At 37.4% G+C, this 26114-nt stretch overlaps 1 long non-coding RNA gene across 6 annotated transcripts in view; it reads left to right on the forward strand.

Annotated features, from left to right (window-relative positions):
• Positions 1–26114, forward strand: part of LOC109502465 — a 99321-nt gene that overhangs the window by 56090 nt on the left and 17117 nt on the right. For 5 of the 6 annotated variants that reach the window (XR_006583392.1, XR_006583385.1, XR_006583390.1 and 2 more), the window contains 3 exons: positions 15461–15563; positions 20435–20477; positions 20873–20936. This is a non-coding gene — a long non-coding RNA (uncharacterized LOC109502465). The remainder of the gene's footprint in view (positions 1–15460; positions 15564–20434; positions 20478–20872; positions 20937–26114) is intronic. The other variant, XR_006583393.1, reaches the window with a different exon arrangement.

Raw genomic sequence — 26114 nt, forward strand, 5'->3', positions numbered from 1 at the left:
TTCCATTTTCTCTCATTTCTTAGCATATTAGTTATACTTCTTTTTAAAACTTGTTTTAGTGGTTGCCCTAGGGTTTGCAATATACATTTACAACTAATCCAAGGCCATTTTTAAATAACATTTTACTACTTTATAGGTAGTGTGAATATCTTATAATAACAAAATAATCCTAGTTTCTTCCTCCCAGTCTCCTATCATTGCTGCCATTCATGTCACATATATAAGCATGTACATTATTCACAGGTATGCATACATAATCAGATACATTGTTACCATTATTCTTTTGAACAAACTTATCTGTTCAATCAATTGAGAATAAGAAAAATCAGTTTTTATTTTCCCTTCACTTATTCCTTCTTCAGCAGTTTTCCTTTCTTTATGTGGACCTGAGTTTCTGACCTATATTATTTTCCGTCTCTCCAAAGAACTTTTAACATTTCTTGCAAAGCAGATCTACTGGCAACATTTTCTCTCACTTTTTGTTATCCCGAGAAAGTCTATTTTTGACATTTGAAGGATAATTTAATTTTTGAAGGATAATTTAATAGGGGATAGAATTCTAGGTTGGTGGTTTTTTTCCTTTAAACACTTAATAAATATTTTATTCCATTCTCTTCTTGTTTGCATGGTTTCTAAGAAGTAAGGTGCAATTCTTATCTTTGTTCCTTATAGGTAAGGTGTTTTTATGTTCTGGCTTTTTTCAGGATTTTTCACTTATCTTTGATTTTCTATCATTTGACTATGATACACCTAGGTATAGTGATTTTATGTTTGTGTGTGTGTGTGTGTGTCTGTGTATGTGTGTGTGTGTGTGTGTGTGTGTGTGTGTGTGTGTGTGTGTGTATTTATCTTGCTTGACATTCTGTGAGCTTTCTGGACCTGTGGCTTGGGGTCTGACACCAATTTGGGGAAATTCTCAGTCATTATGCTTTCTAATATTTCTTCTGTTCCTTCTCTTTCTTCTCTTTCTGGTATTCCTATTACGTGTATGTTACACCTTCTGTAGTCATCTCATAGTCCTTGGATACTCTGTTCCTTTTTTTCCCTCAGTCTTTGCTCTTTTTGCACTTCAAGGATTCTATTGATACATCCTCTGAGTCAGAAATTCTTTCCTCAGCCATGCCCATCAAATAAGCCCATCAAAGACATTCTTCATTTCTGTTACAGTGATTTTTATCTCTAGAATTTCTTCTTGATTCTTTCTTATGTTTTCCATCTATCTGCTTATATTACCCATCTGTTCTTGCATGCTATCTACTTTATCCATTAGATCCCTTAGCATGTAAATTATAATTGTTTTAAATTCCCAATCTGATAATTCTAACATTCTACCATATCTGTTTTTGATACTTGCTCTGTCCCTTCAAATTATGTTTTTTGCCTTTTGGGATGTCTGGTAATTTTTCTTGATATTTGGACATAATTTACTGAATAAAAGGAACTGCTATAAATAGGCCTTTAGTGATGTGGTGTTGAGATGTGGGCAGAAGGGAAGCATCCTATAGTCCAGTGATTAGGACTCAGTCTTTTAGTGAGCCTATCTGTCTGGGCTATGAACTTCACTAGAATTTTAGTTTTTTTCAGAACCCTTAGGTGGGACAAGACAGCAAGAGTTGGCTAGAGTTGGATATTTCCTTTCCCTTATGTCAGTTAGGTTCTGGTAATATTCCAACAGATTAAGCTCTAGTTAAATAATTTCCCCTGAAGGCAAGCTTTGTTGCCTTCAACAGGCAACAGAACAGAACAGAATGCTCTGGTGTATTTAAAAATGGTTCTTTTTTGCGGTACCTGGGTGGCTCAGTCATTCAAAAGTACAACTCTTGATTTTAGGTCAGGTCATGATCTCATACTCCATGGAATCGAGCCCCATTCTGAGAGCATGGAGCTGCTTGGGATTCTCTCTCTCCCTCTCTCTCTGCCCCTCCCCAGCTCATGTTTTCTCTTTCTCTCTCTCTCTCTCTCTCTCTCTCTCTCTCTCTCTCTTTATCTCAAAATAAATTCATAAACATTTTAAAAAATGGTTCTTCCCCCCTCTTTCTGCCAGAAGCACAAGGGAATTTTAATCACATATTTAGTGTGGGAAACTGGTCCAGCTATTGGAGATAAATCTCACAATATTTGGGGGACCTTTCTATGACTGGGTCACCTTGGAGTTTTTAGCTCTCAGTCTTGTCCATTGTTGGCCTCCAGCATCAGCCAATTACAGTTAGGGCTTTCCTATCCTGGCAGTGGTTCCCAGGCAATTTTTGCTCCTGAGTCTCTGGCCTAGTAAGCTGCTGCTCCCTATATTCACTTATCTGTCTCTCTAATCTTGGGGGAGCAATTTTCCCCATGTCCTCTCTTTTCTGTGGATCCAAGGAGAGTTGTAGAATTGTTGATTTTTTAGTTTGTTTGGCTTTTTACTTGTCATTAAAATGGAGTGGCAACTTCCAAGTTCCTTACATGCAGAACTGGAAATTGGAAGTGAAAACATGTAAAATTTTTAAAAGTCGAGAAAGATAAGCATCAAGACAAGGCTTTTGGATTTTTTTAGCTTATATATGTCTTTGGTGACTGAGCAGTTTTGATAAAGTGGGGCTCATTGAATCCAAATTACATTAGTTTAAGAAGAAGTAAGGAGAGTAAATATGAAAGGTAGTGTGGGTAATTCAAGAAGTTTGCCTGTAAAGGGGAGAAGGGGAGTGGCTAGATGAGAATATGTGTTCATAAAAGTTTTACATTTTTTATGTGAGACCAATTAGCAGTAAAACTAATAAGAGAATTATATAATTTAATAAAAGATATAAAATATCCAAATAAGTAGCTATATCATGTTCAGTGATGAGATAACCTAATGTTATTTTTAAAAAGACAGTGTTGGGGCGCCTGGGTGGCGCAGTCGGTTAAGCGTCCGACTTCAGCCAGGTCACGATCTCGCGGTCCGGGAGTTCGAGCCCCGCGTCGGGCTCTGGGCTGATGGCTCAGAGCCTGGAGCCTGTTTCCGATTCTGTGTCTCCCTCTCTCTCTGCCCCTCGCCCGTTCATGCTCTGTCTCTCTCTGTCCCAAAAATAAATAAACGTTGAAAAAAAAATTTTAAAAAGACAGTGTTTCCTGAATTATTTTACAGATCCAAACAGTCTTGATAAAAATGTTAATTGAATTTTTTTGTGTGTGAATTTTGCCAAATGGATTCCAAAATTCATTAGGACAAGCAAATGCGTAAGACCACCAAAAAATCTCTGAAGAAATTGGGAATTGCCTTACAAGTTGTCAAGACACATTATAAAGCTGTATTAATAGAAACAGTTTGGTACCGGTGTAGAAATAGATATCCAAAATCGAGATGTGAATAGGGTTCCTTTGAGGAAGAATGCTTCCCTTCTTTCATTAGTGTATACTTCATAATATCCTCTTTACCTTCCTGAAAGTGACATAGATTATTTACCAAGGTATAGAACACATTTACAAGCCAACAGACTGCACATTGGCTCCTTGGCCTGTGAAGTAATGGCTTATATGATAGGATGGACTGAATGGAAACCACTGGAATTGCCCTGCTCAGCCAAAATAGTGAATCAAAGGCAATACCACTTCCCTGAGGGGGTCTATGGAGATTAATGTCACCATGAAAGTCTGGAGAGATTCACGTGTTGACTTGGCCTGAGTGGTAGAGGATTTTCATAAACTTAATCAGGTGATGACCCTAAATGCTGCTGCTTTTATAGACATGGTCTCCTTACTGGAACAAAACGACATGATCTCTGACAAGTGATATGCAGCTAGTGCACTGGCAAATACTTTATTCTCTCTTTATCAATCAAGAAGCAATTTGCTTCTACATGGTCAGATCAACAAAACATATTCACTATTGCCTTTAGCTCTAAGGCTCTCTGGCATAATCCAGACTACAAAATCTATGAAATCTTGCTAAGAGACCTATTGGGCAGGAAGTAGCAAATATTTGTGCCAGAAGGTAGGAGATAAGCCCATGGAAACTTGATGGGGTTCTAGGGCTCTAGAGGGTTGAAATACATTGAGATCTTTCTTTCCCAGTAAAAGTTAAGTTAATATATCTTCTACCTACTAGCATTAAGAAAGAGATATAATACTTTGCAGGCCTCCTTGGGTTCTGGAACCAATATGTGCCTCATTTGAGTGATTTTCTTTGCACGTTTAGTAAGTTTCAAATGGCACTCAGAGGAAAAGAAAGCTCTGAAGCTGGTCCAGGATTCAATACAAGCTTGTCTACCAGTTAGAATCAGCAGGTCTGTGGCTTTTTTGGCCTGTCCAATGAAGTTTCTGGCAAATCCCTATAGAGAATGAAAATCCATGCACCTAGAATTTAAAGCAAAACCACGCAAGTATCCATTCTCCTTGTGAGAAATGGCACCTTTCTTGCTACTAGTATCATTTAGTTCTGGTTGGGACTAAATACCTAGTCATGGAACACCAAGTGACCAGGCAATAGGAGATGACTGTCATGAGCTGGGTATTATGTGATCCACAAAGCTCTAAAGTTGGACAGGAGGGGCGCCTGGGTGGTTCAGTTGGTTAAGCACCTGACCGGTTCAGGTCATGATCTCACAGTTTGTGAGTTCGAGCCCCATGTCGGGCTCTGTGCTGACAGCTCAGAGCCTGGAGTCTGCTTCAGATTTTGTGCCTCCCTCTCTCTCTGCTCCTCCGCTGCTTGCTCTGTCTCTGTCTCTCTCTAAAAAATAAATAAACATTAAAAAGTTTTAAAGTTGGACATGAACAGTACTCCATCATAAAGAAATAGTGGTGTGAGACCAAACTCAAAGAGTTTTTAAATATATAATTTGTATCATTTGAGGTTCAGACTCTCATGACACCTTCTCCTACTTTTCCTGACATCAGTGATCTCATGAGGAGTTCCCTCTAACCAGATGACTGAGGAAGAGGAACTTCAGGCCCAGTTTACAGATGCTTTTTCATGGTATACTGCCACAGATAGACGTGAATTGCAGCATAATTATGGCCCAATTCAGGGGTGGTCTGGACAGATAGTAAGGAAATGAAATACTTTCACTGAGAAGAACTTCAAGCAGTATGTCTGCTTGCCCACTGTGCCTGAAGGGAGAGAGGGCCAGAGGTATGGATTACATGAGTAGGGGCTAGTGGTTGATGCTGGATATTCAGAGACTTGTAAATTATAATACTGGAAGATTGGAGACAAGGACATCTGGGGAAGACGTATGTAGATGTACCCCTTAGAAATGAGGACAGTATATGAAGATTTGTTTCATGTGAATTCCTACCAAAAGTCACAAACTGGAATCTGGCAATTGTTAGCCAGACATAATGACTGATTATGTGGATAACACTTAGCCACTATTTTCAGTGGCTTACTTAAGAGCTTACAAAGTGGCTTGATAGCAGGAGTGGGGATTATACAGGGACCCCACACCATAAACTTACTCTCATCAAAGCTCATCTGGCTACCACCGTTGCTGAGTGCTTGACTGGTCAATAGCATAGTTCATCACCAAATCTCTGAAATGGCGATATTCCCTTGAAAGAGCAGCCAGTAATTTGGTAGCAGGTTGATTACTTTAAATACATTCTTATTTGGGATACATTTGGATAAGTTTTCAAAATGTACCTTCCCTTCCTGAAATACCTCTATCAGTACTACCATCAATGAACCTAGTAATATTATATTCACTATTGTAGTATCCCGTACAATAGTATTTCTCTATGTGTGGCCCATGGAAACTTAGGAATCTCAAAGACTCCTTAAGGAAGGCTGTGAGATCAAACTGTATTCATATAGAACTAAGATATCATTTGTCATTTTCGTAGTGTTCACTTATACTGATGGCGCAAAACCAATAGTGGGTAATATCTTTAGTCCTTTCGCGTGCATCAAGGAAATGGCACCAAATTGGACTAAGAGTCAAATAATAATTCACTACTAGGCACTCACAGAAAAAAAAAAATTGTTCACAGAAGATGCTGATGAGGTAGTAAAATGATTAAATTTATTAAAACTTGAGTCTTTAGCACATGTCGTCTTAATATTCTATGTGCCAAATGAGAAGTCTTGCATATAGCACTTTTGTTACATACCAAAATACGTTTGTTTTGTGTGACTGTGTAAGTTGTAAGCTGAACTACATACTTTTTCTCATGGAAGGGTACCATTTTTACATGAAAGGGCTATTGACAGACACATTAGGATTATTCAGATTTGCATATTTGGCAGATATTTTCTCAATAATGAATGAAGTGAGCCTGTTACTTCAAGGACAATAAATGACAGTATTTTGTTTTCAATGAAGAAGTTGTAACTTTCAATTAAAAGTTAGAATTTTGGGAAACATCCACCCTTGTGAGCTTAAAAGCTTTGAAATAAAGATTTTAAAAATGCTTTTTATGGTGATACTAATAAATGTGATGTTATTTTTGATATTGGGTAATGAAATGTGTCACTATTTGGAAGGTCTGAGTAACTCAGTGAACCAACAGTTCTCAAATGATCAAAGCATGGAGTTACAAATCATGCATGGTAAAAAATTCATTTAAAGTGCAAGGAGGACCAATAGTTTTCATGTAACAGAGGACATTAAATAACAAATTTAAATAAAAGGCAAAGGACAAATTGAGAAAACTATTTTCAATACATATTAACACTGTCAAAGTAAAAAGTACATTACATTAATGAGTATAACAGATCATTGAGCTGTTTCTACTTGCTCAGGTATAAAAATGAAGACTTCCTTTTTTTGTTACATTGTTGTTTAAAAGTGTGCTGTGTCAAATTTTCTTTTTCATCCCTTAACACTTTCTTGGACAGGTTCCAAAACCTTCTAGTCGCTTTGTTATTAAGCAGATGCTAAATAGTTTAAAACCATAACCTCATATCCCCATCTTTAGTACCACCAAAAGCTGTGTCTCTGGCCAGTGGGAACGACTTCAGGGAATGGGTGTAGGGGTTGAGGAAACACTAAAAAAACTGTCCAGTATTCAAATACTCAAAAACAGTAATTCTGAAACTTATTCTGTGCTCTCTAGTCCTGTGCTTTATCTGGAGTGGCAACCAGTGAGTGGGAAGAGGCTGGGAGAAATAGGGTTGTTTTTACTGCCTCTTCATAAACCTTGGCAAGAGAGGAACTGTCTGGTCTCAATTTTTGGTGGCATTTTGATGTTGCTATTTATCATGGAGGATACATTGTGCCTCTGGGCCTCAGCTTTAAACTTGAGCCTAGACTACAGATAGAAGACATCCTATTCTTATAGAAAAATACAAATACCACAATAGAAAAATAACTAACTAAAGAGCTTAAAAAGAAAATTCATAGCAATATAAATGACTAACAAACATTTACCATTCCAGGTAATCAAAAAATTAGGCCAGTATAACAATTTTACTCATTGTATTACCATTAAAAGTTATAATACCAAAATGTTTCAAGGTTAAGGTGTGATAGTGCTTTTTATACACTCCTGGTGGGACTTTATTTATTTATTTATTATTATTTAAAACATTTTTATTTTAATTTAAAGAGGGAGAGAGAGAAAGCGCAAGTTGGGGAGAGGGGCAGAGGGAGGGAAAGAGAAATCTCAAGCAGGCTCCACATTCAGCATGTAGCCCGACAAAGAGCTCGATCCCACGAACCTGAGATCATGACTTGAGCCAGAATCAAGAGTTAGATGCTCAACAGATTCAGCCACCCCGGCACCCCCATGGTACTTTACACCAGAATAGCAGATATGAAGAGCAATTGATGACTTGTGTTGAGAATCACAGATATATCCATACCAATGATCTAGGAATTCTTTTTCCAGTAATCTACTCAAGAAAGTGATCTTAGATGTTACCAAAGAACAAAAATAATCTTCATGAAATTATAAGAGTAAAATTACTCTTGGGGTTATATTGGTTTTAAAGAGGAGAATTGTTAAAACATGGTATAAACATATGATTGCAATAGTAAATAGCTATATTAGTCAGTGTTCTCCAGAGAAACAGAGAAAATTATATATTCTATGATACCATATGTATACATACACACATAGTCTTTATACCCGATACTCTTTCTTTCTATATAAATACATCTATTTGTATAATAAATTCACATATATGATTATAATAAATTCACTATAAATTATGAATAAATTAATATGCAAATTTATTATAGACATTGGCTTATGCAGTTATAGAGGTGGAGAAGTCCCACAATCTGCTATCTGCAAGCTAGAGAACAAAGAAAGCTGGTGCTATAATTCAGTGTGAAACCAATGGCGTGAGAACCAGGAAGCCCCTGGTGTGAGTCCCAGAGTCCGAAGGACAAAGACCTAGAGCTCTGATATCTGATTTCCAAAAGATGGATTCCCAACTCAAGAAGAGAGAATTAGCTCTTCCTGAGCCTTTTTGTTCAATGTAGCCCCCCTCCAGAGATTGGATAATGCCCATCTACATTGATGAGAGCTGATGTTCTTTACTCATTCTATTGAATCAAATGTTAATCCCTTCCAGGAACTCTCTTACAGACACACTGAGAAGTAATATTTTACCAGCTATCTGGACATAACCTTAGTCTGGTCAAGTTGACACATAAAATTAACCACCACAACAGATAATAAAAATAATGCTTTTAAATATTTTTTAAATTTATGGGAATTTCTCAGAGTACATTGCTAAATAAATGAAGTTGAATTAAAAAACGGAGTGCATATTATGATTCTAAGTTTAGTCTTTAAATACCACATAAGCATATAAAAATGGAAGAAAAAGATTTTATGATCATTATTAAAGGAATAGTAAATGATTAAAGTGGAATATAGAACTGAATATATATATATATATATATATATATATATATATATATATATATATATATACTATGAGTCTAAGTTTGATCTTTACACAAACATATAAAACTAATTGGAAGAAAAAGCTTGTACTGTTGGGTGTATTACTTGTGGAATTAGAGTACATTAAAATAATTCTTGGGGCACCTGGCTGGTTCAGTTGGTTGAGTGTCCGATTCTTGACTTTGGTTCAAATCATGATCTCACAGTTCCTGGTATCAAGCCCCATGTCAGTCTCTGCCCTGACAGTGCAGATCCTGCTTGGGATTCTTCCTCTCTCTGCCCCTCCCCTGTGCATGCCCACCCCCGAACCCTTCTCTCTGAAAATAAATAAATAAACATGAAAAAAACTTAAAAACATTATTTGAATGATATGGTCATTTGTGTTTACCATGTTTCACTGAATTATTTAAAATATAGTTGTGAGACAACATCATGTCACTAAAAATATTCATTCAGTACTTTTACATAAATCAATGCTAACCTAAGAAATATCAAAAGATAAAACACAGCCACTGTTCAAGGTCTAGTATAAGGAAAAGAACATATGCATTCAAGCTAAATACCTATGGGATATAATGAATTGTCAGTATTAAGAACACAGGAAATGCAATAAGAGTTCCAATTCCAAGGAATGATTGTTTTTTCCAAGGGACAGTGGCAACAGAGGAAGTAAGATATAGTTGGGTTTCTATAAAAGGATATCATTTTTTAAAGAAGAAAAAAATAGAAGCAAAATAAATAATATTAAGAGAAGCTTGAAATTTGCTTGACCATTATAGTAGTTTCCCAGGGCTGTTGTAACAAACTACTAAAAACTGGGGCTTAAAACAATAGACATTTATTATCTCACAATTTTGGAAGCTAGAAATCTGAAATCAAGTTGTTGGCAGGGCCATACTCCCTGCGAAACCTCTAGGGGAATTCTTCCTTGCCTCTTCCTCGCTTCTGGTGGTTTGCCAGAAATCTTCAGCGTTCTTTTGCTTACAGATGCATCACGCCAGTCTTCCATCATTACATGGAGTTCTCCCTGGGTCTTCACATCATCTTCCTTCTGTTCATGTCTGTCTCTGTCTAAAGTTCACCCTTTTAAAGGACACCAGTCATACTGGATTAAGGCCCATCATAAGGACTTCATTTTAAGTTGATTGCCTCTGTAAAAACCATGTTTCCAAATAAGGTCACATTTTGCGGTAGGTTAAGACTTTGACATATCTTTTCAGGGGACACAACTGAACTCATGGTAGCAGTTTTATTGAACAATGATTTGGAAGTAACACAGGAAGTTTGGAGAGATCTTCTAGGGCAGGAATACTAGGCTGAGGAAATTATTATTATTTTTGTAAATAGGTGATAAAGAGGCACTGAAAGTGTTCAAAAAGAAAGACCATGCTTCCCTGTCAAGTTCCCACTGAAATGACAGGAAAGTTTTATTTATTTTTTTGGTTTTATTTGTTTTGGTAATGAAATCATAACATCACTCTTAAATAGGTAAGATATGTGGAATGTGTGGAAGGTAGAAAGCAAATGATGTCAGATGGATAAAGAAAAAAGAGGGAATAGCAGCCTGGGATGGTGGAGGGAAGCTGTTCTCCCTAAGAGAGTTCTGGAGAAGCTCTAAGTTGAATCCATGCAAACCAAAACAAAACAAAACATGTGGGACGTGGAGAAATCTGAAATGTTTTATGTATAAAAGGTGCCAAAATTTCTATGAACTGGAAATTCTATTCGAAATTTGCACTGTTGACACTATTCAGTGACTATAACTGTGGTGACTCATCGCAGAAAATCTATAATGGGTTTAATTTTCACAGACCACATGTTAAGTAATTGTTCTTGATATACGGCTTTACTATGACATCATTCTGATTTAAAAACAACTTTATTTCTGGAAAACCTTCTTCTGTAAAAATTATTTATCTATAACCATTTTGCATTAAATTAGTGCAAAAGTCTCTCATCAAAATATTAAATGCCTTGTTGGAGACCCAATCACTGCAAATCCAACTTAACATTCTCAAAGCTGGAATTCTGGATGCAGGCTTACACTTGAGGGGGCAAGGTACAGGGTTGAGTTTTTATAGCCTTAACTGTTCTCCTACATGAGATGTAAACAGGATTCCAACTTTGTACACTTATCTCTAAAGCAGAAACAATAAAATGGACTTTTGAGAACCAACTAATCTTATAACTAAAACTAGTTTAAATGTAATATTGGATAAATTTTAGTTATTGGAAAAAAATACCTTCTTTCCTATTGGTCTCAAGAATTTCAGATTGTTTATTAGAAATATCACAAAATATTGGGGTAAATGGGCATTGAACAAAGTATTCGATTGTAGTCAATTGCTGAGATCTTATAAAAATAGGTAAACTGTCATGTATATCCTTATTCTTTGCCCTGGGATTTATTTTTCTGTAGTAACTTTATTTCAGGAAAGGAAGACTTATTTGGATACATATGTATTTGGCAGTCTGTCTGTAGTGAAAAGAAGGAAAATCCGTATGAGTAATGATTTTTCTGACTCATATCTGGTTCCCAGTTTTAATTGAACCTGAATTTAACTGTCCTCCCCTCCCCTCCACATTCCTCCCTTCAACTGAAAGCTTGAGGATAGTAAATGTAACTATCTTTTATTTCAAACAGATCATTTTACAGTCATGAAGAGAATGGATTAAATGACAGATAAGCATTGAAGAGATTAATACGTGGCAAAAATTTCAAGATAGTGACCCTCAGATCCAGGCTAGATGTATTTCCAAAAATAGTTCTACAGAAAAAGGGCTCAATGCACAGCCAAGGATTCTTGACAGTGAGGTTCATATAGAGCAATTTAAATATTCTCTAGATTGGCCTGGTTAATCTAGGACCTGATCTATTTTATGGATCCAATCTAAAAAAGACGTAATCTTCTTTTAAATTGCAGAATTTACAGAGAACTTTCTTCCTTTGGCAGCAGCCTGAGTTATTGAGAAAATCAAAGCCAAAGAGATGTGGTTTTTTTCCCCACTGTGAATTAAAAAAGGAAGAATAAGGCATTTCCTTTCCCCGAACAAGAGAGGAGTAGCCAGCAATTTATTTCTAAAGGCCTCAGTTAGAACGTCTCCTCCTGCCTCTGTTTTGTCAGGGGGGGAAAGTAAAGTGAATCATGGCAAAAATTCCCTGTGTCCATAATTACCATGAAGGGAGTGGATTGCTGGTCTTCAGGGGACATCACAGGTTTTAGACAATGACAGAATGCAGACTGGAGTCCTTCTCCAAGTTATCAGGGCAGCATCAACCCACCTCAGGGAGGACTTCCTCAGTTGTCTCCCCATGACAACTAACACCTGCTGATTTTCTTTCCTGTGTGAGGATGGGTGTGACTCCAAATTTAATCTGATTTAGGAAAATAAAGCAATGTGATGCTTCCTGCACCTGGGTATTTAGAAGATAGTTGCCTTCTAGAAAGCCAGAGAAGTTTGTTATAAGATTAGATTCACATTCAGAGCTGTCCCCCCAATTTTCAGTTACTCTGAGATGTTTGTGCCAGAGGCACAAAATTAATTCAATGCTGGATTAAATTTGCGTGAATAATCTGATAATAAAATTCTAGAGGGATGACTGATTGATCATTCATAAGAGCCTGAAATTTGTTGTTCATGAACTGTGTTAACATACCTTTCTTCTATATTCACCTACCATTCAGTCTCTTTTATCTACTGTATTTATTTTTTTGCTTTATTCGTTTTCTCTTTTATTATTTTTTTTAAATTTTTTTTAACGTTTATTTATTTTTGAGACAGAGAGAGACAGAGCATAAATGGGGGAGGGGCAACGAGAGAGGGAGACACAGAATCGGAAGCAGGCTCCAGGCTCTGAGCCATCAGCCCAGAGCCTGACGGGGGCTCGAACTCATGGAGCGCGAGATCGTGACCTGAGCCGAAGTGGGACGCTTAACCGACTGAGCCACCCAGGCACCCCTCTTTTATTATTAGTTTTTCTCTAGACAAGTTGAAAAGTCAAGTATCTAAAGCCAGAAAAGTACTAGAAATTGGTAAATGAGGCTGTACTGAAAAATGATAAATGGTAAGTGGCTTCTGGCTTTGGGGTTAGGGAAGAATATGGAGTTGCATGTTTGTGTGGGGGCAGGGCACAATATTGAGTACACATGCCTTATCTCTGGATACTAGTCATTAGTCAGCTGTTAACCATCTGGGAATGTGAGTGTAGAATTACTAGATTTCAGACTTTTTTTTTTTTTTTTTTTTTTTAAATTTTTTTTTTTTTCAACGTTTACTTATTTTTGGGACAGAGAGAGACAGAGCATGAACGGGGGAGGGGCAGAGAAAGGGAGACACAGAATCGGAAACAGGCTCCAGGCTCTGAGCCATCAGCCCAGAGCCTGACGCGGGGCTCGAACTCACAGACCGCGAGATCGTGACCTGGCTGAAGTTGGACGCTTAACCGACTGCGCCACCCAGGCGCCCCTCTTTTATTATTAGTTTTTCTCTAGACAAGTTGAAAAGTCAAGTATCTAAAGCCAGAAAAGTACTAGAAATTGGTAAATGAGGCTGTACTGAAAAATGATAAATGGTAAGTGGCTTCTGGCTTTGGGGTTAGGGAAGAATATGGAGTTGCATGTTTGTGTGGGGGCAGGGCACAATATTGAGTACACATGCCTTATCTCTGGATACTAGTCATTAGTCAGCTGTTAACCATCTGGGAATGTGAGTGTAGAATTACTAGATTTCAGACTTTTAAAAAGGGGAATTGGAACCCTATCTTTTTTTCTTTCATGAAATACCCTGCATTTAAAAATGTTGGCTATCCAAGAGCGCCTGGGTGGCTCAGTCAGTTAAGTGTCCTACTCTTGACTTCAGCTCAGGTCATGATTTTGCAGTTCATGAGTTCGAGCCCCATATCGGGCTCTGTGTTGGTAGTGCAGAGCCTGGTTGGGGTTCTGTCTCCCTCTCTCTGTCCCTCCTCTGCTTGCTCTCTATCCCTTTCTCAAATAAAAATAAACTTTAAAGAATTATTAAAAAAATAAAAATGTTGGCTATCCAAATACAAACCATAGAGACTTAATACTCCATCTACAGATTGGCTAAAGTCAAATAGTGTAGTATAGGGAAATAGATGCTCTCATATATTGCTGGTGGGAACATGAGCTGAGAATACCTCCATGTGGAGCATTTTGGCAGTGACAGTCAAAATTGAGTATATATAAATGTACATATCTTTGACTTAGCAATTCTACTTTTAGAAATTTGCCCTACGAACATACTTGCATACATGCAAAATGACATGTGCGTAAGGACACTCACTGCACCACTTTTCTAATAGTAAAATATTGGAAATGTCTTAAATGCCCATCAAAAGGAATCTGGTTAAATGACTTATGGTACCTAAATGCCATGGAATGCTATGTAGCCATTAGGGTGCATAAGGCAGCCCATATATACTGACGTAATACATATTGTTAAAAAAAAGGCAATATGTAAAATAAACAGTTTATGTTGAATGCTACCATTTTCATTTTTGTTTTTTAAAATAACATGTATATGCTTTAACTTGAAGAATATATATAATAAATACTACATATGCTTACATTATATATAATATATACATACATATTATACATATTTAAAGATTAACTGTGGGAGGATATGAAACAAATTGAAAACAGGCTTGTCTCTGTGATGGATGGGGGGCGGTTGGGAGCCAAGATGGAAAAATTAATTCCTTCTCACTGTACATCCTTCATTACTTTTTGAAGTTTGTTTCATGTGCATGTACCAATTATTTGAAAACAAAAACAAAAACAAAAATGCTTACCACCTCATGCCAGTCAGAGTGGCTAAAATGAACAAATCAGGAGTCTATAGATGCTGACGAGGATGTGGAGAAACGGGAACCCTCTTGCACTGTTGGTGGGAATGCAAATTGGTGTAGTCACTCTGGAAAACAGCATGGAGGTTCCTCAAAAAATTAAATATAGATTTACCCAATGACCCAGCAATAGCACTGGTAGTAATTTACCCAAGGGGTACAGAAGTGTTGATGCATAGGGGCACTTGTACCCCAATGTTTATAGCAGCACTCTCAACAATAGCCAAATGATGCAAAGAGCGTAAATGTCCATCAACTGATGAATGGATAAAGAAATTGTGGTTTATATACACAATGGAGTACTACGTGGCAATGAGAAAGAATGAAATATGGCCCTTTGTAGCAACGTGGATGGAAATGGAGAGTGTTATGCTAAGTGAAATAAGCCATACAGAGAAAGACAGATACCATATGTTTTCACTCTTAGGTGGATCCTGAGAAACTTAACAGAAACCCATGGGGGAGGGGAAGGGAAAAAAAAAAGAGGTTAGAGTAGGAGAGAGCCAAAGCATAAGAGACTCTTGGAAACTGAGAACAAACTGAGGGTTGATGGGGGGTGGGAGGGAGGGGAGGGTGGGTGATGGGTATTGAGGAGGGCACCTTTTGGGATGAGCACTGGATGTTTTATGGAAACCAATTTGACAATAAATTTCATATGAAAAAAAAGAAAAGAAAAAAACCCAGAAAAATATGGACAGCTAATTAAAAAATTTAAAAACTCTTGAGTAGACCAGCATTGAATGAACCACTCATTTGCAGCCTGTCCTTGGCCCGCAGGTCCCCAAGCTTGCCATTTCTGCTATTGCCTGAGCTCTTTGAGGCATTTGTCTCTTCCTTCCTGTACCAAGATTTAAAGTAATCACTCAATAAACATTCTAAGGTGAGTAGATCTTCTTCACTTTATGTTTCACTTCTCTTGCTCCCTTATCTGTTTTTCTAAAGTTTATTTATTTTTGAGAAACAGAGACAGCACTAACAGGGGAGGGGCAGAGAGAGAGGAAGACACAGAATCTGAAGCAGGATCCAGGTTCTGAGCTGTCAGCACAGAACCTGATGTAGGACTTGAACCCATGGGCCATGAGATCATGACCTGAGCCAAAGTCAGACACTTAACTGACTGAGCCACCCACGTGCCTCACCATTATCTGTTTTTCTTGTTTCCTTCTGCTGCACCCCAAACCAGTCTCCCCTCAGATCTCTGGTTCTTATTTATCCATGCTCTTCCTACCACCATCCAGGATAAGAACGTGCATGTGCCAAACTGTAGTGTCTGTCAGCTTAGGTGTCTGACCCGTAGGCATGAATTTAGATGCTGGCTACCACTTATAGTAAACCGTTCCTACTTTCTGAACCTGTTTTCCCTTCTGAAAACTAGGAATAAGAATGCCAACGTGGCAGAATTATTGTGAGACTTTAAAAAAGTAATATACCAAAAGTGCCTTTAAAAAAGTGTCCAGTCAAGGGCTCAGAACATAGCAAGTGAACAATGACCCTTAATTCATTCCCAGAGTGATCAATAACAGTTAATTCACTCAAAGTCTTAAGCAGTCATCTATCAAAATTGTTGTTCAGATTCTTCCACTGCAGTAGGTGTAAATAATTAATAATAGTGCAAAAAGCATTTTAATTTTAGCGGCAATTAAACCATGAAGCCAAAAGAATAAAGCTCAGATGAGTAGCTTTTAAGTATTAACTGAAAGAGAGAGTTTGTTTGTTGTGTGGGAGAGAGGCTCGGCTAGGGGTTTGGAAACAGAAGTAGTAGTTCGCTCCATCTGGTTTACCTGGAAAAGGCATATAAGGCTGTGGCACTGTGGGACTCTGTAAGGTAAATATTGTTAATTAAGGCCATGCATCCCAAGGGAGGAAAAAAGCAACATGGGCTACAAGTGGCTGTATGTTAACAAAGCTACCTCTAGAGAATTTCTGAAACACACTGAGGATTTCAGAATCCATCCTGAGGATGGAATCTGAGAATCCCAGAGTTTGAGAAATGTCCCCTACCTGCCAGTTGCTACCATTTTCATTACAGGTAGAGAATATTTAAACTGCTATCATTTTCATTATAGGTAAATTACATTTAAAATGCAAGTGTAGGGCAGCCCTGAGAGGGATAGAATATTCCAGAAGAGCCAGAGATGGCCTAAACTGAGTAGGAGATCTTATATATATTGAGTTGGTGGACAGAATAGAAGAGAGGGAAGAATTTATGTGAATAAAAAAAAAAAAAGACTTATTTTAGCATAAATTGGCAGTTAAAGGCCACAGAGCTAAAACCGTTCTAACAGGTTGCATTTCGGTGACTTTTCAAAATGAGAGGCCCAGAATACCCATCTTAAATCACTGTGTCCTGCAAATGACACTTGATCCATATATTGCAAAGTTGGAGCAGGGTTCTTACAATGCCTTCCAAGTTGCTATTTTAGAGTACATAATTTTTTTCCAAGATGACTAGAACACTTTGAAGACATTGCCTAGTATGTCTTTGTACCACTTAAAAAAAAAGTCAGTAGTGCTACGATTTCAGTTTTCCAGGTATGAAATGAGAGGATTAGGCTTCTGATGCCCAGGGTCAGAATTATTCTAGCTCCCAGCTTCCACTGAATGTCTTGTGGAGAGGAAGACCTTAAAAGCTCCAGAATGGAAGAAATGTGCCTAAATTTGCTTAGAAAGTGCTGATAGAGCTAGGAGTTTCACCAGCGTTTCCTGTCTCAAAAACAAGTTCTCACTTTGGTCTTCAGTATAGTAAAACAGGGATCAGAAACTGCTACTGTTTGTTCAAAAGCAGAAGCTACAATCATTTCAAAGAAAGGGAGAGCAAAATTGAAACCGAAACTCTACTTGCACCTCTGTGTAGCGCTGTGCTCTATACCCGCCAGGGGCTGCTGCTCCCTTGTCACAAGTGAAATTATTAACCACAGAGGTGTCTTTCACTTAAGTCCTAAATCAGGACATAGCTGACCGTTTTCCGTAGTAACCCAGACATCTTCTGGGTATCCCAAAATAGTTTTTTGTGGCTTTATGAAAAGTCTTGCTTCTTTTCCTTTCTACAGCATGTGTATTCATTGACATCATTTCTGAGAGCTTTGGTCAGAATTGGTAATTCAAATAATTTGCACCATTGATCAAAATGCTCTGTAAAATAACCCAGACCCCAACGCAAAGAAGAAAACTTCATGGTATGCAGATGTTTTCTTCTCCTCCCCCTCCCCTGCCCTCCCCCTCCCCTTCCCCTCCTCCTCTTCCTCCACAATTCCAAAACCTTGGCATCCAGGACCAGATGTAAGGGAATTAGCCCCCAAACAAACTTTTGTTGGGAGCTTTCATTCATTCTTCACGGCTGTGGTAGGCCACTCAGTATTTTAATATACTTTCAACTTCAAAGATACTGATAGAAAAGAAATAAAAACAGAGGGAATTATCAGGGCATCATGTGTGTTAGGAGGTTATGTGGGGAGGTGTTACACAGGAGGCAAAGAATGCCAAGAGACTAACATGTAAAGTATTTTTGTGCCTTCCTCAGCCTTCTCTTTGCCTGAAATGGGTTTTTTCTTATCTCTAAGCAATCTCCTCATTCATCAAGTCTCACTTCAACTATTAATTACTTCCTGCCTGAAACTCTCTTATACCTGCCCCCAAACCTCAGATTTATTGCTTTTCTTATTTGAGTTTTTGTAGACATTTCTTAACACATCATATTACAGATTTTTATTTCAGTAGTTTTATCCTCCTGTGATAGACTCTGAGTTCCTTGAGGATAGAAGACATTTAACTTTGCCATTCTTGCAATATGCATGGTAGTTAGTACCTAGATAATAAATGTCTGTTGAAGGGAACCAATTTGGGGAAGGGAAGTAGTAGCTGAAAATGACCTGAAATCTTTCTTCTTTCATTTGATCCCACACATTCTTCCATTTCTCTGGATATATCTGTCACCACTTAGATGATGCATGATCAGACACCCTAACTATTAAGGCATCTTTCAAATGTCAGGCTTCCATTTCTAACAAGGCTACACAATTGTGTTATTTTAAACTTTTCAAGCCTCTTTTGCATGTTACCTTATTTAGTCCTTACAACAATTCAACAAACTTAACAAGCATCAATGACTTGGACTAGAACTAGGGTCTTTTGAACTCTCAGTATATTCCATTTGATTTAGAGCTTAATCATTTAAATTTTCTATAATAGTTTCAAACATATGGAAAAGTTGCAAGAATAGTGCAAAGAACATTGTATACTTCACTTATATTCACCCATTGTTGTTGTTTAGCCACATTTGACTTCTCTCTCTCTTTCATCTATCATCTATCTAATTTTCTAAACCATTTGAAAGTTGCAAACATCATTATCCTTTACCCCCAAATATGTCAGTGTATATTTTTTTAAGAATGAGGATATTCACTTACATACTATAGTAAAATAATCCAAATCAAGAAATTAACATTGACATAATACTTTAATCAACAGACTTATTAAAACTTTATAAATTTTTCTAATCATGTCTTTTGTAACTTGTTTTTCTCATTTAGGATTAAACAGGATCACACACTGCATGCAATTTTTAAATCATTTTTGTCTTCCTCACTCTATTTCATGATATTGATATTTTTTAAGAGTTTAAAGCATTTATTTTGTAAAATGCACGGTAATTTCAGTTTGTCTGATATTTCCTGATGATTAGATCCAGGTTACACACTTCGGCAGAATCCTACATAAGAATAACAATGTTTCCTTCTCAGTGTATCACACCAGGAGGCATATGATATCATCTGGTCCCATCACTGGTGATATCTGCCAGTTTTCCTTCTCTATAAATTTTTCCTTATAAACTTACAATTTTTCCATTTCTTCTTATTCCCAGAACCTTTTTATTTTTTAATCTCTGGTAGGGTTAATTGTAGGATAGGCAACCAACTCATAGCCTCACTCCAGCCATCACCGAGGCACCATCCTCAGCTAGGGGGAAACTGACATCATTCTTCTCACCCTCCACTTGTGTCCTAGCTTCTCTACCCAGCAGCTGAGATGCCTCACATGTTATACAAGAGAATTAATGTGTTTGGGGCAACTCTTGACCAATGAAGGAGGACCCCAGTGGGTAAATGATACTCTCTTCTATCCCTTGGATGCACACTTCTGAGGCTCATTCTACACGGCTCTGTAGCAAGTCCCAGTGGATCATGCCCTGGTTGCCTGTGGTCATGTCCAACTCCAGAACATCCCCTGTACTATTTTCCTGTATTCTGTTTCATTCTCTTCAATCTCTCCATCGCTGATCCTTAAGATCATTTCTTAAATAATCTCTTGCATATAAGTCATTGTCTCATACTCTCTTCTCTTTCTGAAGGGACTGAGATTAAAATTATAATGCCTATAGGTTACTAGAGTCAGTGGACTGAAGAATGATACAAATAGAGTTATACATCTTTCTTACATGCTATCCTTGTCCCTTCTTTTCCCCAAAACAAAACACACTCTCTTCTACACTAATGCCTCTTTATTTAGGTTCTGATTATGCCATTGACCCTCTTATCCAGTCCAATGTTTCTCCCCTGCCCACTTGCCCTACTAGGGCAATGCCTTCCCAGTGCTAATCCCTGAGGCCATTGCAAGAGAATGAAAATTGAACATGATGGCTCAGCTCAACTGCACATACCTTTTCCTCCTCCTTCTCAAGGTCCTGTCCTGCAAATTTGCTTTCTCTTTCCACTAATTATTTTCATTTTGCTCTTGCTCATTTCTTTCTGATAGGCAACTCCTCATTCTTGTGGAAAGAAAATAAAACTGAGAAAAGGTGAGACTATTTTCTATTTCCTATAGGAGCAAAAAAAATCCCACTCTGTGTGTATGTGTTTGGGCGTGCATGTGTGTGTCTTCTAGAAGAAAGCAGCACCATGATGAAGCACCCAGAAAATAATTTGGGATGCTAATTAAATTAAGGAGGTCCCCTTGACAGGTCTGTGGAATGAAAAGTTTTGAGAATTGGTAAATTCCCTGTCTTGGACATTAGGAAGACTGACAATTGTTTCAATTCCAATTCAATTCAACTACATAGGTCAAAATTTAAAACTTCCACAATCAATTCCCTTCTTTTTCAATTAAAGAATATAGCAGCTATCTTCTTTAGTCATCATAGAGTTGAATAGAAATCAGAAATAATGAGATAATATGATTTCAACATGTTTTCAGATGATACAAGAATCACTCTCAATATCATGTAAACAATTTCTTCTCTGCCCCTATCATCATGCAGGTATGTGGCTTAATTTCTTTTCGCACTGGTTGTGTTCTATTCTGTCATATCTCCCTTAAGTCCAATAAGGCTGGGTTGTAGGTCTGGAGCAAACCTTTGCGCTCCAATTGTTGACAGGCCCTGCAATTAAGTTGATATTTTGAACATAATCTCTCTGAGCTGGAAGACACCACAGAGTATCCTTTATCCAACCTTCTGGCCAGTAGGAAGTCTTTCCCCAGCATACCTAACAAACGGCTTTTTCTCAGTGTAGTAATTTCAACTGCTGGTGTCAGTTGTGAGGAGTACATAAGTATTTTGTTGCAAAGTTATCAGTCTAATTGCACTTACTTGCTTTTCTCCCTCTACATTAGAAAGTATGTGCTGTCAGTCATAAACCAAGGTGAAACTATAAACATCAAGTAATAAAACCTTGTGGTTGATTTTTTTCTGCCAGTCATAGAGGTGAAAATGCAGCAATTCAGCAACATTCACTCCTTGCAGAGATAAAGGCACATTTGGAGGGACTGTGCCAGGGAAAGGAGAATAAGTAGTCTATGGCACATAGTATCCAAGTAAGCTAACCAGCTAAGACACTTTCAAAGTACAATTCAACAGGAAGTCACAGCAGATAACGCCACTCTCCTTACTGGTAATTACTGGCCTTACAATTTTAATACATGGCTGCTATGGACTAAAAGCTAGGTGGCAATTTATGCAACAGATCATTGTTTCATAGTCAGTGGTAAAGAAGGGTGGCACTAAGTAAGAGAATTTTTTTAAACCTATGAGGTAAGATAGTAAAGATATTATTAATAGAGGAAGACTAAAAGAGTAATGTCTTAATTATGGTCCATTTTTTTGATTCTCTCTTAAAGGTGATTTCTACTGCCAGGGAAGAAAGAGAAAGAAAGGATTATGGTTAGGCTGGTAATACAGAGAACAGTAATTGTTGAGTTAAATCAAAGAACCTTTCCAAATCTTAGTTGATGGGAGTACCAGTGATCAGATATTTTTCCATTGGAAGCAATAGAGAATAGGTAGCTCATAAAAATGAAAACAAAAAAGTGCTTCCCAATAAATCCTGTTTAATGTACTAGGCCAAACTAAACTACATAATTTAACCGATAGGCTGACATTTTCTCTGCAAGAGCCCCACCAAGTGGTCATCCACCCAGTGGGTGAAAGTCACAGAAAAACATTAGGAATCCTTCTAAGGAAAAAAAAAATAGAACAGAAGATGGATGGACACAAATCCTCCATCTGTAGAGAGATCCAGATTTAGGCTTCATGTGTAAGCAAGGCATCTGCTTCTCTCCACCATTTGTTTCTGGTAACTTTCTTGTCCTTACTTGAACTATGCTTGCTCTTTGACCTCATGACCCCATGAGCTTTGAATCCTTCATTTTCCCCTAATCAATCAACCCTCCTCTGTCTTCCCATTTTCTCCTGTCCAACCCCAGACACTGGTGTCCACCACTTAAATCATGCTTTCAATATTACTTTCAACTCTAATATAGTCGTTGTGTTTCTTTGGCACTGGAACTGAGCAGCTGAGAGTTTCTGGAGAAAAATATATAGTGACAGTTGTGGTAACTACATATTGTTGCTTTCTAACTAAGGTTGGGGCCTCAGTTATGGTCAACATGTGTCTGATAAACTGACAGTGGTTATTCTAAATCTTCCTTTTCCTCTCAGATCCCCTTTCTGCCATCAACCTATCTCAGACTCAGCAGATGATGGTTCTGCCATTTATCTGAGAAATGCCAAAGGTATGAAGTGAGAAATGCATCTTCCTCTTCCTCTTATGTATAAGCAAATTGACATTTCTACCTCCCCTTTGTGATGGAAGAGGTGCCCAACTAAAGGCTCATTTTTCAACCTGGGGCTTGGACTCCATTCCATCTTGCCTACTCAATGAGTTCATTATATCAGTCACCTCCACCCCCATCCCCACCATCTTCACCTCAGAAAACAAAGAGAACAATGTTTTATTTATCTCATCAAAAATGAAAACAAAAAACAAGACTACTTTATGAGTTTGGGGTTTTAACTATAAGCAAAAGAAACCAACTCAGAATAACTTACAGGAAAAAAGTGGAATTCATTGGAAAGATACTGGTGTAACATAAAAGAAAATGCAAAATAACCAAGTCTCCCAAGGGCAGAACGTTTAAGGATCATAAAAAATGGAACTGTGGACCATCATGGTCACATACACTTACAAACTCAGGTTCAATTGCCTTCCCTTCCTGTGTGTCAAACTCAAGATTCAGCTCCTAGGAAGAAATCATTTGATTGGCCTCGCCCATGAGAAACATGTCTAAAGGAGACATTCTTGATACATTCACCACTGACCTCCATACGACACAGTTCAGTGGACATCACTTGCCCTTATCTTCCTGATTTCCTTGTAGCACATGTCATGGAAAGATATTGTCTCCTTCCCGAGTTCTTCTTTCTCTTTAGTTTCTGTGACACCATCCTTTTATTAAGAAAAAAAAAAAAAGTTGATGATCTTTTTAGTCTCCATTGTAGGTTTCTTTTTTTCTGCTTAAACATTATGTACTGGCTTCTCCATGGCTTTATGGTTATTTTCTTCTCAGATGCATGGCTTCATCTTCCACTACAGTTATAGCACAAACTATACCTCATGTCAAAACTTTCACTTGAGTTTTAGACTGAATTATATACCTGAATATCTACTAAAACTCAGTTTATCTAAATGAGAACATCCTTTTTCTTCTTATGTTTTGGTGAATGGCCCATATCTTATCAGTCTCCCAATTCACTTCCCTGGGAGTCTTCCTAGATCACTCACACCCAACAATCCCTAATCAGTCACCAATCAGTCACTAAACCCTGTGGCATTTACTTCCTAAATATTTCTTGTTCTTCTCTTTCTGTTACTTATAACCACTCTTTTGATTAAAGTCTTCATAATTTCTTACTTAGATTACCACATTAGCTGCCTCAAGACCGGCTTTTCTTGCACACCACACTCCATTTTCCAGGATGATCTTTCTGAAATGCTAATCTGATCTGCAAGATTGGATTCTGTCCTTTATCTCTCAGGATAAACTCAAATCTTACCCTACACATTCTATCTCTGGCCACTTTCTAAGGCTTGTTGATGGCTGCCGGTTCCTTACCTTTTTACTTAAAACAGCCAGGCTTCCAGTTGGAGGGACCAGAATTGTTTTGAAACTTTGCTTTAAAGTAAGAGTTTCTTGAAGGTGTTGTTAAATATTCTTTGCCTGACCCTAAATTTGGTGAATTGGAATCTCCATGGATGGAGCTTAGGAATCCTGATTCTTTTTGATGGAGCAAGTTTATGAAATATTACCTGAATATTTCTAGACAGTCCATTTACTTATGTTGTTTCTTCACTCCCCAATACCCTTCCCTCTTGTCCTTCAGAATTTAGTTAGTGTCACTTAACCAGAGACCTTCATTGTGATTTAGATGTCCGTTTTCTGTGCTCATATACCTTCTAGGCCTATCTCTGTCATAGTACCTACCACACAGAAAACAATATTTGACTGACTTTGCCATATTACAACTGGTCTAAGAATACATTGTTTACCTTTGTTTTCCTAGCACATAAGAGGCAAATAGTAGACATTTGGCAAAAATTTCTTTGATATGTAAAAATGTATAAAAAAGCTCAATGTATTTTTTGTTGTTATAGGTTTTTTTCTGTTGCTTCGCCTCTAAAAATAGGCATAAGATGAACACTGTCTAGCTGCTTTAAAATACCCTATTACTGTGATTACATTAGAACAATTTATAGGAAAATTTTTTTGCTATGTGAAAATACAATAATATATTGCTCGAGGAAAAATAGGCTAAGAAAATACGTGCGTCATATAATCTTTTTTGTTAAAAAAAGCAAATCGAGTAAAACATGTATACATACACACACACACACACATATATAAATATATATATATAACATATTGTAAAGATATACAGGGCAATTTCACTACTGTTATCTTTGGATCATGGAATAATAGGTGATTTTTATATGCTTTCTACCAGAAACATGTGATTTTATAATTAAAAACATTATTTAAAAAAGCCAATAAGCACTGTCTTCTTCAATCAACTTTGAAGACAGTGTGCATGTGCACACACACATGCACACACACACACACACACAAACACACAATAAACAAAAGAAATGTTTGGGTCCTTTAAGACTCGACTTTTCTATAGAAAACCAGAAACTATTTGGTAAAAATATAGTCCTGTACTGATCAGGAAGGCTTAGGGATACAATGAATATGTAACTATCAGAGATAATTGTCTGTTAAATAGAGAAAAGGGACAGGTATGTTTGGAAGCTTATTCATAATACACAATTCTTTGTGATTCATAACTGGGTAGGATTCAGGAAAGACTGAAACTCTCTCCAAGGGGAGTTGTTTTCTTATGGCAAATACTGGGTGGAGACGAGGTTCTGGAGGTTTATAAGCCAGTTAAACACATGATATTCATCCTTAGGGCAATTTAGTCAACAGTACAATTAACATCATCAGCTGCCAAAAGGAAGCAGTTTTCTGGAAGTAGATTAAAATAGGAAGGAAGAATAGTCTAAAAAAAGATTCAACAATAGACTTGAACAAAGTCTATTATCAACCTTTAAGTGGATGATCTCGGAAGACTCTTACCTACTTTTTTGTGTTTCTTGAAGTAGTGTTTCATGTTTATTAATTTTCTTTAAATATTTCTGAAAATGTTAGCGTCTGCTCTGTGGGGAAAAGAAACTTAAAAAAATAAGAATAATAGGATGGGCTGTGAGCCACTTTTGCTTTTTCTTATCTCTGTCAAGGACATGGTCATATCTCAAAGCACCATCCTTCACTGGTACAAGCAGCATGAATGGTAGTGGTATTGGCCTGGAGGAAGTATATCAACCTCCCGGCCAACCTCCTTCCTGAAGGAAGTATATCAACCTCTCTGCAGTTGGTCTAATCAACCCTCACTCTGCAGATGTTATAAGAGGAAACAACCGATTGTTCACTTGTAAATTTGACTCTTAAGTCCATATATAAGAAATACTAATAAATTTAAATTTCCATTTGTTTCATTAAAAGCTATGTGTTACTTGATTTAGAATTCTAGGTGCACTTGAAATATACTCAAACACAAAGTTAATACCTAAAAGCAAATATAAATTTAGTGTAAATGATTTTT

The sequence above is a fragment of the Felis catus genome, chromosome A1, assembly GCF_018350175.1.
Source record: "Felis catus isolate Fca126 chromosome A1, F.catus_Fca126_mat1.0, whole genome shotgun sequence".
NCBI classification, from domain to species: Eukaryota; Metazoa; Chordata; class Mammalia; order Carnivora; family Felidae; genus Felis; species Felis catus.